This window comes from Coregonus clupeaformis, unplaced genomic scaffold, assembly GCF_020615455.1.
Source record: "Coregonus clupeaformis isolate EN_2021a unplaced genomic scaffold, ASM2061545v1 scaf2457, whole genome shotgun sequence".
Classification (NCBI taxonomy): domain Eukaryota; kingdom Metazoa; phylum Chordata; class Actinopteri; order Salmoniformes; family Salmonidae; genus Coregonus; species Coregonus clupeaformis.
In genome coordinates, this window is record NW_025535911.1 from 1 (window position 1) to 15,315 (window position 15,315).

Genomic DNA, 15,315 nt, shown 5'->3' on the forward strand with positions numbered 1-15,315 from the left:
TGGTGACATATGAAGACAATTTTATGACAACTCACCTTCAATGTCAGGGACGCTCGGAAATATGAGGACATTTTTGGAGTCCTCATTTTTCCGAGCTCACTACAGTGTTCTAGACGCACCATAGAATGCCCCTAAACCAAAAATCTGAAAAGTCTTTAAATGTCACAATCTCATGATTTGAAGTGTGTGTGTGTGTTTACGCTTTTTTGCTCACCTGTGAATACGCCACCTAGTGGTCAGTTTTGGAACATTAACACACTTTAAACACACTTTAGTCACGTGACACACTTTAGTCACGTGACACACTTTAGTTACGTGACATTTCCTGATTTTTGTTTGAGCACACTTTCCAACTATTCAAGATAGATTTACTTGAATACACATAATACATGTCATCATAGTCAACTATAACTAAGCTTTGGATAAAAGTGTCTGCTAAATGGCATATTATTTATTTATTATCATAAAATCCCCTAAATCCTCAAATAAAAACGTAATTTAGCATAAATTAGCCAGATAAGCTAATGTTAGCAAATTAGCTGAAAGGAATGAAAAGGACTTTTGCCACATGGAAAATTCAGAACTGGAAGAAGTGCAAGAGAAATGAAGGTAAGACATTTATTTTTCTTAATTTACAACTAAAGAGATAGTTTTTATCTAAGCTGTTCTTACATTTAAGTGTTCTTGACCACAAATGTTACTTAGCACTATCATTTTTTTCCATTTAAAGCCAAAGTGATGATATTGGTTGTTCAGTTCAGATAATGTTATTTGTAGAGTTTACAGTACTATACTTTTATAACAGTATTTATCTTTGAAGGTGTAAGATTGCTTACTGTGCTTACTGTGAAAAGATTGCTATTGTGATTACAGTTGCATAAGGTTTGCACTGATCGGTTAGCCTAATAAGCTAACCAGATGCTGCATTAGTAAGAACATGAGCACGATATGACTAAAGGCAGACTAATACCATTTGATATATCCTTATTCGATTCAAATCAAGTATTAGTCTTTTCTGTATTTGTCTCGCTGACTTTTGTCATCTTCCAATGTAGATGTTTTCTAGTTGAGGAGCACATGGGCAATTGAAGAGCATGTCAAAACGAAGAGCCAGACTTAGTCCTGAGGCTGAGGCTATTCATTTTATTATTTCTGGAAGTGACAAGCCTTGTATAAAGTCAAATGGATCAATGACTATAAAGGTATGTTATACACACACGCTACACTTATTGGGTCATACCATTTTGGGATGTCATTTGAAACACATTCAAGTCTTACACAAGTGAAAAAATCACTGTGTACCGCTGCATTAGACACATGCGGCTTTAACATCCAATTTCAGAAGTTATGTTGTGATTATTTTGCAAGCAGTTGGGGGGATGGGGGAAAAGATTCAAGATTTATGAACTACACCTCCCAACTTCTATTAGAATGTGTGATATTGGTGGTAATTTCCTTGGCCAGTCGGGCAGACCGTTCGCTATGTGTGAAAGCTGGTAATGTTTTTAACATTTGATCATAACAACCCCATCGATAAACGGAATGTAGAAGCATTTGGGTGAAAAAATGTACAATACATGTGAATGATGCGTATCAGCACGCAGAACTAATACGGCACCATTCAAGTTAACAGAACAGCGAAAATGCACCGCTTGAGTAGGCCTACCGACAGAGTATCATGTTCACAACGTGAGTGGGTGTGTGCGTAATCCCTGCCTGTTGTGATTTGGGATTTTTTGTGTACGCTGATGTCCTTAAATAGAAAGTCTGCAAAAGCAGTCTAGCGAGGAGTCAAAGGCAGACTCAGCGGTGCAAGTCACTGGAGATCTAGTGGTGATAACTGCTGGAACCTGACCGGGGATCACATCTCTTTTTCCCCGCTTTAACGCCATTGTTTCGAGCGTTTCAGTTTTTAGCTGTAGATCTGTCATTAAATCCAACATAAAATACGTCTCCTCGTGATTTCATAGTTTTCAGACCAAATTAATTTTGAATGTTGTCACCTTTTTGGGTCCTTACCAGTTTGCACCCCTGCAATGGATCTTTCCCCTAAATATTAAATCATACACACATTGATAAGCAGGCTAAATGGGTCTGATCAACTGCAATTCATTAACCTAATTTGAACTGTATTACTTGATACTAAGTTCTTAACTTTGTTACATCAGGACGTGGTGTATTTGCCTCAGCACCAATTGAAAAGGGGATCCTTTGTCCTCGAGTACCGTGGGGAGTTTATATCACAATATGAACGGGACAAGAGGCAGGGGGAAGTATACGGAAAAGCAAAATGCTTTCTTGTTTGATTTTGAATGGAACAATGGCTCATGGTGGTAAGTAAAACCCTATAAGACATCAGTTAATCTCTATATGTTTATATGTTTTGTGGAGAAAACATAAATCTGTTTCCCTCTTCAATTTTAGCATAGATGCATCCTGCAAAGATGGTTCACTGGGGAGGCTGGTAAATGATGCCCACAGGTCCCCAAATTGCAAAATGAAAAAGATGATAGTCCAATGTAAACCTAATCTTTGCTTGTTTGCTATTGAAAACATCCAAGCAGAGAGTGAAATAACCTATGATTATGGATAATCTCAGTGGCCATGGCGTGCTCTGGTAAGTAAATCTGCTTTGATATATTATAGTGTATAGGATCTGTCAAAGAACTATAAAATATATAAATACATGTCCCTTCTTGCATGTATGTTGTCACCGCTTTATATATATACAGTTGAAGTCGGAAGTTTACATACACCTTAGCCAAATACATTTAAACTCAGTTTTTCACAATTCCTGACATTTAATCCAAGTAAAAATTCCCTCTTTTAGGTCAGTTAGGATCACCACTTTATTTTAAGAATGTGAAATGTCAGAATAATAGTAGAGAGAATTATTTATTTCAGCTATTATTTATTTCATCACATTCCCAGTGGGTCAGAAGTTTACATACACTCAATTAGTATTTGGTAGCATTGCCTTTAAATTGTTTAACTTGGGTCAAACGTTTCGGGTAGCCTTCCACAAGCTTCCCACAAAAAGTTGGGTGAATTTTGGCCGATTCCTCCTGACAGAGCTGGTGTAACTGAGTCAGGTTTGTAGGCCTCCTTGCTCGCACACGCTTTTTCAGTTCTGCCCACACATTTTCTATAGGATTGAGGTCAGGGCTTTCTGATGGCCACTCCAAAACCTTGACTTTGTTGTCCTTAAGCCATTTTGCCTCAACTTTGGAAGTATGCTTGGGGTCATTGTCCATTTGGAAGACCCATTTGCGACCAAGCTTTAACTTCCTGACTGATGTCTTGAGATGTTGCTTCAATATATCCACATAATTTTCCTTCCTCATGATGCCATCTTTTTTGTTAAGCGCACCAGTCCCTCCTGCAGCAAAACACCCCCACAGCATGATGCTGCCACCCCGTGCTTCACGGTTGGGATGGTGTTCTTCGGCTTGCAAGCATCCCCCCTTTTTCCTCCAAACATATTGATGGTCATTAAGGCCAAACAGTTCTATTTTTGTTTCATCAGACCAGAGGACATTTCTCCAAAAAAGTACGATCTTTGTCCCCCATGTGCAGTTGCAAACCACAGTCTGGCTTTTTTATGGCGGTTTTGAAGCAGTGGCTTCTTCCTTGCTGAGCGGCCTTTCAGGTTATATCGATAGGACTTGTTTTACTATGGATATAGATACTTTTGTACCTGTTTCCTCCAGCATCTTCACAAGGTCATTTGCTGTTGTTCTGGGATTGATTTGCACCTTTCGCACAAAGTACATTCAACTCTAGGAGACAGAACGCATCTCCTTCCTGAGCGAGGTATGACGGCGTGGTCCCATGGTGTTTATACTTGCGTACTATTGTTTGTACAGATGAACGTGGTACCTTCAGGCATTTGGAAATTGCTCCCAATGATGAACCAGACTTGTGGAGGTCTACACATTTTTTTCTGAGGTCTTGGCTGTTTTCTTTTGATTTTCCCATGATGTCAAGCAAAGAGGCACTGAGTTTGAAGGTGGGCCTTGAAATAGATCCACAGGTACTGTCACGGTTTCGGCTGAGGCTGCTCCTCCTCCTTGTTCGGGCAGGCTTTGGCGGTCGTCGTCCCCGGAGTACTAGCTGCCACCGTTCGATGTTTCATGTTTGTTTGGTTTTGTCTGTTTGTACACCTGTCCCTTGTTAGTGTTTGATTTTGTTTCCAATTTAGTTATCGTGTGTTGGGTCAGGTGTTATGTGTGATTGTTTGTTGTCAAGCTGTTGCTCTCTGGATTTATCTCGTGTTTTGTTGTGTTTGAGAGTCCGCACTGTGTGCGCTTATCGTTGTTTTACGCACTGTGTTTGTTTGTGCGTAATTTGTATTTGCCTCCCGGTTGGGTTGGCTGTTCGCCTGTTTGGTGCTGCTTTCGTTGACTAAAGTCTGTTCACGAACGCTCTTGTTTCCTGCGCTTGATTTCCACACTGCATCTACACTCAGCTACTGACAGGTACACCTCCAATTGACTCCAAATGATGTCAATTAACCTATCAGAAGCTTCTAAAGCCATGACATCATATTCTGGAATTTTCCAAGCTGTTTAAAGGCACAGTCAACTTAGTGTATGTAAACTTCTGACCCACTGGAATTGTGATACAGTGAATTATAAGTGAAAAAATCTGTCTGTAAACAATTGTTGGAAAGATTACTTGTATCATGCACAAAGTAGATGTCCTAACCAACTTGCCAAAACTATAGTTTGTTAACAAGAAATTTGTGGAGTGGTTGAAAAACGAGTTTTAATGACTCCAACCTAAGTGTATGTAAACTTCCGACTTCAACTGTATACACTGATTAAATAGAGTATAATACAGAATATTTCTTGTTGTGTTTCGTTGCAGACACCAAGTGAAAAGATCCCAGCTCAACCTTCAGCAGACCCAGAAGTGAGAAAGAGATACACTTCATCCTTCCAACAGGTTATTACACATTTATTGTACATCTTTTCTATTTAAATTAAATTGATGTCTTAGTTCATTCCTATATATGAATTAAATGGCTTTTTACTGTATTACAACCGCCTCAAAACATAAAATTAATACATTTTTTGGGCAATGTTTTTGCCCATTTAACATATTTCTTATCAATTTGCGTGATTTAATTTATATGGCAGTTGATCCATTTACATTACTTTTAAGGTTGTGAGCTTTCTTTGACAACAAAAGGATAACTCAAAGTCAGGAACCTTGACTCTAGATGTGTTCAGTCGTCAAGTCCTCATTTGGTAATTAGGCTGTTCAAGACGTAAATGTGTTTCAGATGACGTCCCGATATGGTATGACCCAACCAGAGTAGAGTGTGTGTGTTAACGGTCCTCATATTGTTGGTTAGCAGATATTGTACAGTTTTAACCATTTCTATAGAGTCTTGCAAAGCCCAGATCCACATATGAATTATCTTTCCGAACATCTGAGTCTCCGAGTGGCGCAGTGGTCTCAAGGCACTGCATCGCAGTGCTAGCTGTGCCACTAGAGATCCTGGTTCAAATCCAGGCTCTGTCGTAGCCGGCCGCGACCGGGAGATCCATGGGGCGGCGCGTAATTGGCCCAGGGTAGGGGAGGAAATGGCTGGCAGGGATGTAGCTCAGTTGATAGAGCATGGCGTTTGCAACGCCAGGGTTGTGGGTTCGACTCCCACAGGGGGTATGAAAAAGAAAAATATAATGTATGCACTAACTAGGTGTAAGTCGCTCTGGATAAGAGCGTCAGCTAAATGACTAAAATGTAAATGTAAATCTGTGGTCAATGCAGCCCTTGACCTCAGCAATGAGTCTCACCCCAAAGGCGATTATGATAGACAGGTGGTAGGAATATAATGTGACTGAACTGAGTATGATCATTAGTTTACTAAATAGAAATGATCTATATTATAAAAACAATATTTCTGACATGTTATTGTTGTATTTCGTTGCAGACACCAAGTGACAAGATCCCAGCTCAACCTTCAGCAGACCCAGAAGTGAGACAGAGATCCACTTCATCCTTCCAACAGGTTATTACACATTTATTGTAGATCTTTCTATTTAAATTAAATTGTTGTCTCAGTTCAATCCAATATATTAATTAAATGCCTTTTACTGTATTACAACCAACCTTTTGTGTAAAATGTTCACAATATCAACATTCCCATAACTTGTTTCGATAGCATAGCATAAACAAAATTAGCCCGACCATTTGACAGAACTAACCGCCCCTCAAAACATTTAATTAATCTTTATTCTCTCTAATGCCTATGTTTTTGTATTTTTGGGGCAATGTTTTTGCCCATTTAACATATTTCTTATCAATTTGCCTGATTTAATTTATATGGCAGTTGATCCATTTACATTACTTTTAAGGTTGTGAGCTTTCTTTGACAACAAAAGGATAACTCAAAGTTAGGAACCTTGACTCCAGATGTGTTCAGTCGTCAAGTCCTCATTTGGTAATTAGGCTGTTCAAGACGTAAATGTGTTACAGATTACGTCCCGATATGGTAAGACCCAACCAGAGTAGAGTGTGTGTGTTACACGGTCCTCATATTGTTGGTTAGCAGATATTGTACAGTTTTAACCATTTCTATGGGGTCTTGCATAAAAGCCCAGATCCACATATGAATTATCTTTCCTAACATCTGTGGTCAATGCAGCCCTTGACCTCAGCAATGAGTCTCACCCCAAAGGCGATTATGATAGACAGGTGCTAGGAATATATTGTGACTGAACTGAGTATGATCATTAGTTTACTAAATAGATATGATCTATATTATAAAACACAATATTTCTGACATGTTATTGTTGAATTTCGTTGCAGACACCAAGTGACAAGATCCCAGCTCAACCTTCAGCAGACCCAGAAGTGAGACAGAGATCCACTTCATCCTTCCAACAGGTTATTACACATTTATTGTATATCTTTTCTATTTAAATTAAATTGTTGTCTCAGTTCAATCCAATATATTAATTAAATGCCTTTTTACTGTATTACAATCCAACCTTTTTGTGTAAAATGTTCACAATATCAACATTCCCATAACTTGTTTCGATATCATAGCGTAAACAAAATTAGCCTGACCATTTGACAGAACTAACCGCCCCTCGAAACATAAAATTAATCTTTATTCTCTCTAATGCCTAAGTTTTTGTATTTTTGGGGCAATGTTTTTGCCTATTTAACATATTTCTTATCAATTTGCGTGATTTAATTTAAATGGCAGTTGATCCATTTACATTACTTTTAAGGTTGTGAGCTTTCTTTGACAACAAAAGGATAACTCAAAGTCAGGAACCTTGACTCCAGATGTGTTCAGTCGTCAAGTCCTCATTTGGTAATTAGGCTGTTCAAGACGTAAATGTGTTTCAGATTACGTCCCGATATGGTATGACCCAACCAGAGTAGAGTGTGTGTGTTACACGGTCCTCATATTGTTGGTTAGCAGATATTGTACAGTTTTAACCATTTCTATAGAGTCTTGCTTAAAAAGCCCAGAACCACATATTAATTATCTTTCCTAACATCTGTGGTCAATGCAACCCTTGACCTCAGCAATGAGTCTCACCCCAAAGGCGTTTATGATAGACAGGTGGTAGGAATATATTGTGACTGAACTGAGTATGATCATTAGTTTACTAAATAGATATGATCTATATTATAAAACACAATATTTCTGACATGTTATTGTTGTATTTCGTTGCAGACACCAAGTGACAAGATCCCAGCTCAACCTTCAGCAGACCCAGAAGTGAGACAGAGATCCACTTCATCCTTCCAACAGGTTATTACACATTTATTGTATATCTTTTCTATTTAAATTAAAGTGTTGTCTCAGTTCAATCCAATATATTAATTAAATGCCTTTTTTACTGTATTACAACCAACCTTTAGTGTAAAATGTTCACAATATCAACATTCCCATAACTTGTTTCGATATCATAGCATAAACAAAATTAGCCCGACCATTTGACAGAACTAACCGCCCCCTCGAAACATAAAATTAATCTTTATTCTCTCTAATGCCTAAGTTTTTTGTATTTTTGGGGCAATAGTTTTTGCCCATTTAACATATTTCTTATCAATTTGCGTGATTTAATTTTAAATGGCAGTTGATCCATTTACATTACTTTTAAGGTTGTGAGCTTTCTTTGACAACAAAAGGATAACTCAAAGTCAGGAACCTTGACTCCAGATGTGTTCAGTCGTCAAGTCCTCATTTGGTAATTAGGCTGTTCAAGACGTAAATGTGTTTCAGATGACGTCCCGATATGGTATGACCCAACCAGAGTAGAGTGTGTGTGTTACACGGTCCTCATATTGTTAGTTAGCAGATATTGTACAGTTTTAACAATTTCTATAGAGTCTTGCATAAAAAGCCCAGATCCACGTATGAATTGTCTTTCCTAACATCTGTGGTCAATGCAGCCCTTGACCTCAGCAAAGAGTCTCACCTCAAAGGCGATTATGATAGACACGTGGTAGGAATATATTGTGACTGAACTGAGTATGATCATTAGTTTACTAAATAGATATTATCTATATTATAAAACACAATATTTCTGACATATTATTGTTGTATTTCGTTGCAGACACCAAGTGACAAGATCCCAGCTCAACCTTCAGCAGACCCAGAAGTGAGACAGAGATCCACTTCATCCTTCCAACAGGTTATTACACATTTATTGTAGATCTTTTCTATTTAAATTAAATTGTTGTCTCAGTACATTCCAATATATTAATTAAATGACTTTTTACTGTATTACAATCAACCTTTTGTGCAAAATGTTCAAAATATCAACATTCCCATAACTTGTTTCGATATCATAGCGTAAACAAAATTAGCCCGACCATTTGACAGAACTAACCGCCCCTCAAAACATAAAATTAATCTTTATTCTCTCTAATTCCTATGTTTTTGTATTTTTGGGGCAATGTTTTTGCCCATTTAACATATTTCTTATCAATTTGCCTGATTTAATTTATATGGCAGTTGATCCATTTACATTACTTTTAAGGTTGTGAGCTTTCTTTGACAACAAAATGATAACTCAAAGTCAGGAACCTTGACTCCAGACGTGTTCAGTCGTCAAGTCCTCATTTGGTAATTAGGCTGTTGAAGACGTAAATGTGTTTCAGATTACGTCCCGATATGGTATGACCCAACCAGAGTAGAGTGTGTGTGTTAACGGTCCTCATATTGTTGGTTAGCAGATATTGTACAGTTTTAACCATTTCTATAGAGTCTTGCATAAAAGCCCAGATCCACATATGAATTATCTTTCCTAACATCTGTGGTCAATGCAGCCTTTGACCTCAGCAATGAGTCTCACCCCAAAGGCGATTATGATAGACAGGTGCTAGGAATATATTGTGACTGAACTGAGTATGATGATTAGTTTACTAAATAGATATTATCTATATTATAAAACACAATATTTCTGACATGTTATTGTTGTATTTCGTTGCAGACACCAAGTGAAAAGATCCCAGTTCAACCTTCAGCAGACCCAGAAGTGAGACAGAGATCCACTTCATCCTTCCAACAGGTTATTACACATTTATTGTAGATCTTTTCTATTTAAATTAAATTGTTGTCTCAGTTCATTCCAAAATATGAATTAAATGGCTTTTTACTATATTACAACCAACCTTTTTGTGTAAAATGTTCACAAAATCAACATTCCCATAACTTGTTTCGATATCATAGCGTAAACAAAATTAGCCCGACCATTTGACAGAACTAACCGCCCCTCAAAACATTTAATTAATCTTTATTCTCTCTAATGCCTATGTTTTTGTATTTTTTGGGGCAATGTTTTTCCCATTTAACATATTTCTTATCAATTTGCGTGATTTAATTTATATGGCAGTTGATCCATTTACATTACTTTTAAAGTTGTGAGCTTTCGTTGACAACAAAAGAATAACTCAAAGTTAGGAACCTTGACTCCAGATGTGTTCAGTCATCAAGTTGTTGGTTAGCAGATATTGTACAGTTTTAACCATTTCTATAGAGTCTTGCTTAAAAACCCCAGATCCGCATATTCATTTTTTCATTTATAGGTCATCTATAAAACAGTATTGTCAATTTCTTAACCCAAATTATTTTCACATATAGTATAATGTATAATATCCTAATTTACTGTTACGGTACTGTGTTATTACAAACAAATATTTATTCTTCATAATTTCATTCAAGGCAAGCAAGTCCAGTGGAATTGTACCCTTCCAGTGTCCTACTGCAAAGCAGGTAAGAAAGCTGCATTCTTGTCATTAGATAAAATAGTTCATGTTCTTTGTTAACACATTGTGGTATTTTTGATGTGAGGAAACATTGTAGAAATTTGTACAGCTTAGAAAAAGCCGCCATCTGCAAAATCTGAGGCGCCGTCATGATCGTTGTGAGGATCGTTATGAGAAGGCTAAAAAAGAGATAGCTGAGAGACAGAGGTCTTTCAATCAGTTTACTAGAATACATTTTTCTGTGAGTATGTAGGTGTTATGCACAATGTGATGGTACTGTAGGGAGTATGATACCCTAGGTATTAATACATGTATAAAGTTATTGACAGAATTAGATGCTTTTTTTTTTTCTATTTTCCTTCAGACCTTGATGAATCTTCGGATGCTGCAGACTATCTTCCAGACTCATGTGGCAATTCCTCGGATGCTTCTATTATAAGTACTACAAGTTCTTGTAGTAAGGAATATAAAACCACAGAAAAGAATCTCCACCACAAATTGTCAGAGAACACACCATTAGGGGAATGTTACAGCACACAGTGGGGATAGTACCACCAGTTCAGAGAAGCCAAGAACATTAAGTTATTCCAAGCCATCCTTGTACTTCAGTAATAAGCTGTAGTGCCAATTCATCAGAGAACACATCACACCAGAAAAGCTCCATAAATGTCACATGTTTGTCAATAACAGCAAAAGGAAGCAAGTACAACAAGAAGCAATTTTGTCTTTATTGTAAAAAGGCCATTTATAAATTGGCAAGACACCTCGAATCCATCCACAGTGAAAAGCATGATGTTGCAATGGCTTTCAGTTTTAATAAAGGATCCCACAAAGAAGAGAGTTGTTACGCTCTCTTAAGAAGAGATGAAACTTTGAACATAATACTGAAGTGGCAAGCTGTGGCACTGGAGAGATGGTTGCCTGTAAAAGACCTAGTAACGCAAAACCATCTGATGACTACCGTCACTGCAAATTTTGCGAAGGACTGTATGCAAGAAATTCCCTATGGAGACATTTGAGAAACTGCCCGAAGAAGTCTGTTGAGGGAGAGCCTCAAGTTGGGCGTAAAACGGATTCAACTGCACTTACCAAGACCTGACTCAGTTAAGGAAACTGTTTGGAAGATTGCTTGTGAAATGAACCACGATGACGTTTCCTCGGTTGTAAGGGAGTGAAACTGAATTCCTTTGTATCGGCCGAGTCACTGTTGAATTCCAGGAAACCATATGAGAGAAGGAATGACTACATACGCCAAAAATGAGAGAGATGGCAAGACTATTGATAACGGCAAGGGCTATAACACCTTTGAAGAGCACCGAAGTCCTTGTTATGCCCTGTAACTTTCCCCATGTGATACAGGCAGTAAGATCTGTTGCTGGTTATGATGTCGAAAGCAACTCATATAAAATCCCATCATTGGCTTTGAAATTGGGACACAGTTTAGCCAAAGTTGCAGACATTATGCAATGCAATGCCATCATTGCAAATCGCCCTGCTGTTGCAGAGTCTGCAAAGCAATTTGCCACTTTACATCAGAAAAAGTGGACAGAGTCCATTTCAGCTGCCGCATTGGGTACACTTCAACAGGCCAAATGGAATAAACCACAGGTTTTACCCTTTACAGAGGATGTGTCGGTGCTGCACACGTTTCTTGCTACTGAGCGTGCTAAGTGTATGAAGGACCTTGAGGAAGAACCCAACAGCAAAAAGCTTTGGAAATCTTGCTAAAGTGACTTTGACACAGGTAGTACTATTTAACAGAAGGAGGGAAGGGGAAGTTTCCAAAAATGGAGCTTCAGTCTTTCACATCCAGGGATCTTACGGAGCTGAATCCAGACATTGTGAGGGCCTTACTGACTTCGAGAGGAAGCTTGCAGAGCACTTTGAGAGAGTTGAGATTCGAGATAAAAGGTCAAGAAAGGTTCCAGTGCTTCTAACCCCTGACATGATCACTGCTATGGACCTCCTCATGATAAGCAGAAAAGAGTGTCAAGTCCACAAAGAAAATGTGTACATGTTTGCACGGCCAGGTGTCCTTTCCCATTACAGAGGCTCCGACTGCTTTCGCAAGTATGCAAACAATGTGGTGCAAAGAACCCAGAGGCACTCACCTCAACAAGATTGCGGAAACAAGTCGCCACTTTGTCCACACTACTAAACCTCAAAGAAAATGAAATGGATCAACTTGCCACCTTTCTAGGACATGACATCCGTGTCCATAGAGAATTCTATCGGCTTCCAGAGAGTACCCTGCAGCTCGCAAAGTCAGCAAACTGTTGATAGCAATCGAAAAGGAAGACTGCCTTACCTGCAGGGGAAAGGGCTGGATGACATTGAGGTCAATCCTGAAGGTAAAATTTTGTTTGAAATATAGTTTTTAGCCACTTCAAATATAACTATTATAAGTGTTGTTAGTCCTTAATTTAAATTATTGCCCGTAAATGTTTTTTACCCAACCAGATGAAGTAGAAATGAGTGATGATGATTCCAGCGAAGAAACCATTGCTGACCTACATCAATGCAAAGGTATCCTGACTTGTATATATGTGGTAATATCTTTAAGTTATGTCACATAAATGCAAATTTCTGTGGGGATTATCGAAATGATCCTCTATCTGTTTTTAAACAATCACATTGGTGGTGATAAGTAATTCCACATTCATGGATTTGCAATTAGTTTATGTTTATATCTCAAATATCAGTTAATATCTAATGTAGAATTGCATATTGCCTGACATTGAGGTTGTTTACAGTGAATAATACAAGCAAGCAAACATATTGTCATAAAGCTCATAGAACATAATCACATTCATTATTACTTTTGCAAATGCTCAACAACAGAGACTTCTAGGGACCAGACACTTCTGAGGCAAACACCAGAGTCAACCACCCTGGACAACATGGAGGGCACTTCTGAGTCAACCACCCTGGACAACATGGAGGGCACTTCTGAGTCAACCACCCTGGACAACATGGAGGGCACTCCTGAGTCAACCACCTTGGATAACGTATTTAAATACAGTTGTATTTTGTTTCCATTTATGAAAGCTGTGAAGGTGAGAAGCAAGTGGACAGGTGATGAAGTGAAAAGCTGTTGAGCGGCATTTGCTTAATTTCATAACAAGCTGCAGAATACCAGGTAAAAAGGACTGTGACTCCTGCCTCCAAGCAGAGCCAGTAGCTCTGAAAGACAGAGACTGGGTTGCTATCAAATACTACATCCACAACAGAAATGTAGCATTAAAAAGGAAGATGAATAGATAGAACTAGAGCATGCCAACTGTAGCTCAGGTACCATTCAATTCCAATTTCAATCAGCTTCTCCTCAGATAGTGTTAATATCTGTGGGTTTCATGTTCATATTATTTTATTTTCCTTAAATGATTTATAGTGTTGGTTCTTGTACAAACATGCCACATAGGCTCGACTGTAGATCCCACATGTTTGTATGTTTATGTATAATTGAGGGCTATTAATGAGCATATGTTTGCCACTTATGGTCAAATTTTTTTGGGATAACAGTTGATGATAAAGGTTAATACTCTGCTCTCATTGACAGGGAAAAGAGATAAACAGTACTTAAAGGGATTGTTATTGTTCCTAAGTTTTCAGAAGCACTTTGTTCTTAACCACAAGTTGTTGAATGTGGCAAGGTGTTTAAATTACTGTTAAACTATTACCATTTCAATGGGTGCTTGTAACAGGCCTCGTGTATGGTAACTTGCACTATGTAACTATGATTTAAATCCCTACGTTATTTAGACAGGTTAGCTGAATGTACACTGTCATGTTTCATAGAAGCTGGATGCTTTAATAGAGAGTTTCTCATTCATTTCAAACATGCCATTTCTACTGCCTTGTGCATAGCAGGGAAGGAGGCAAAGTGTAGGTGGTCTATTCTGGATGTTCAATTGATTTGTTAATTTGCATATTTTCGCTGGCACTCAATAAAAGTAAGGCATAAAGTGTTCCCTCTTTTTTACATGAATATTGACTGCAAATGTATTGTTATAAATAACAATAATACGACTTAAACAGTAGACTGAGAATATATTATATTTATGAGCTATGTGAACATGGATAGGCATTTCTGTTGAAGGTTACCTATCTGGTGAGCATGATTATTATAATAATTTTTTAAAGCTTTAGTTAAGTATTGTACACCTATGATTCTTATGCAGACATTTCAACATGTAACCGGAACCATGTTCAAATACAGACCCTATTTACAGGTTCTTCATAAGTCACATAAACCTGAAAATCAGTGTGTATCTATGGGCTGCTGTTGCTATGGGCCTTATATGTCACATGAACCCGAAAAAGTCCTCATATATACTATTAAAATCAGGTCTGAACAAAATATAGCCCTAGACAAAATCTCAACAGATGGATGTATTCCTAGAAGCATGGGACCAAACTATTCTGATTCCCAGGTCTCTTGGACCTTGGGAAAGGCATGTCCCAATATGTCACATTGTTGTCATAAGTCCTGATATTGTCTATAAACACGTATGTGTGTGTGTGTGTGTGTGTGTGTGTTACCTGGTACAGCTGCTAATATAGCTAATTACATGGCACATAAAGGTGTTGTCATGGAGAACCATGATATAGTCAACATGCATGTTGATCAACTACTACTGTTACAGAGCTCTCACTACTAACAGTCAGCACTGAGAATGAGCCGTACACACAGGCACTGATATGTGTGTGTGTAGTGTGTGTGTGTGTGCGTGTGTGAGTGTGTAGGGTTTGTCACAGAAAGCTGTTCTGCAGAGAAAGCTAATCCAGCGTCATGACGACTGGAAACAAAAGAACCTACAATATACCGTCTTCCTCTTCTCTGTCCTTTATATCTCCTCCTCTCTCTGTCCTTTATATCTCCTACTCTCTCTGTCCTTTATATCTCCTCCTCCTCTCTGTCCTTTATATCTCCTCCTTTCTGTCCTTTATATCTCCTCCTCTCTCTGTCCTTTATATCTCCTCCTCCTCTCTGTCCTTTATATCTCCTCCTCCTCTCTGTCCTTTATATCTCCTCCTCCTCTCTGTCCTTTATATCTCTCCTCTCTCTGTCCT

The 15,315-nt window shown here is 38.2% G+C and overlaps 4 long non-coding RNA genes across 5 annotated transcripts; all 4 read left to right on the top strand.

The window, feature by feature from the left end:
- Positions 1-486: 486 nt before the first annotated feature.
- Positions 487-2,206, top strand: LOC123488749. The gene is made up of 3 exons (XR_006660256.1): positions 487-609; positions 1,056-1,202; positions 2,169-2,206. It is a non-coding gene; the product is annotated as an uncharacterized LOC123488749 (long non-coding RNA).
- A 61-nt stretch (positions 2,207-2,267) lies between these two features.
- LOC123488748 lies at positions 2,268-5,978 on the top strand. The gene is made up of 3 exons (XR_006660255.1): positions 2,268-2,333; positions 2,425-2,617; positions 5,942-5,978. It is a non-coding gene; the product is annotated as an uncharacterized LOC123488748 (long non-coding RNA).
- Positions 5,979-5,987: 9 nt separating this feature from the next.
- On the top strand, positions 5,988-10,758 carry LOC121561343. 2 transcript variants are annotated; one of them, XR_006660254.1, is made up of 3 exons: positions 5,988-6,019; positions 10,199-10,249; positions 10,607-10,758. It is a non-coding gene; the product is annotated as an uncharacterized LOC121561343 (long non-coding RNA). The 2 variants fall into 2 exon arrangements; XR_005999218.2 differs by lacking the exon at positions 5,988-6,019 and adding an exon at positions 9,527-9,545.
- A 1,773-nt stretch (positions 10,759-12,531) lies between these two features.
- On the top strand, positions 12,532-13,325 carry LOC121561342. The gene is made up of 3 exons (XR_005999217.2): positions 12,532-12,593; positions 12,703-12,768; positions 13,084-13,325. It is a non-coding gene; the product is annotated as an uncharacterized LOC121561342 (long non-coding RNA).
- Positions 13,326-15,315: the final 1,990 nt, after the last annotated feature.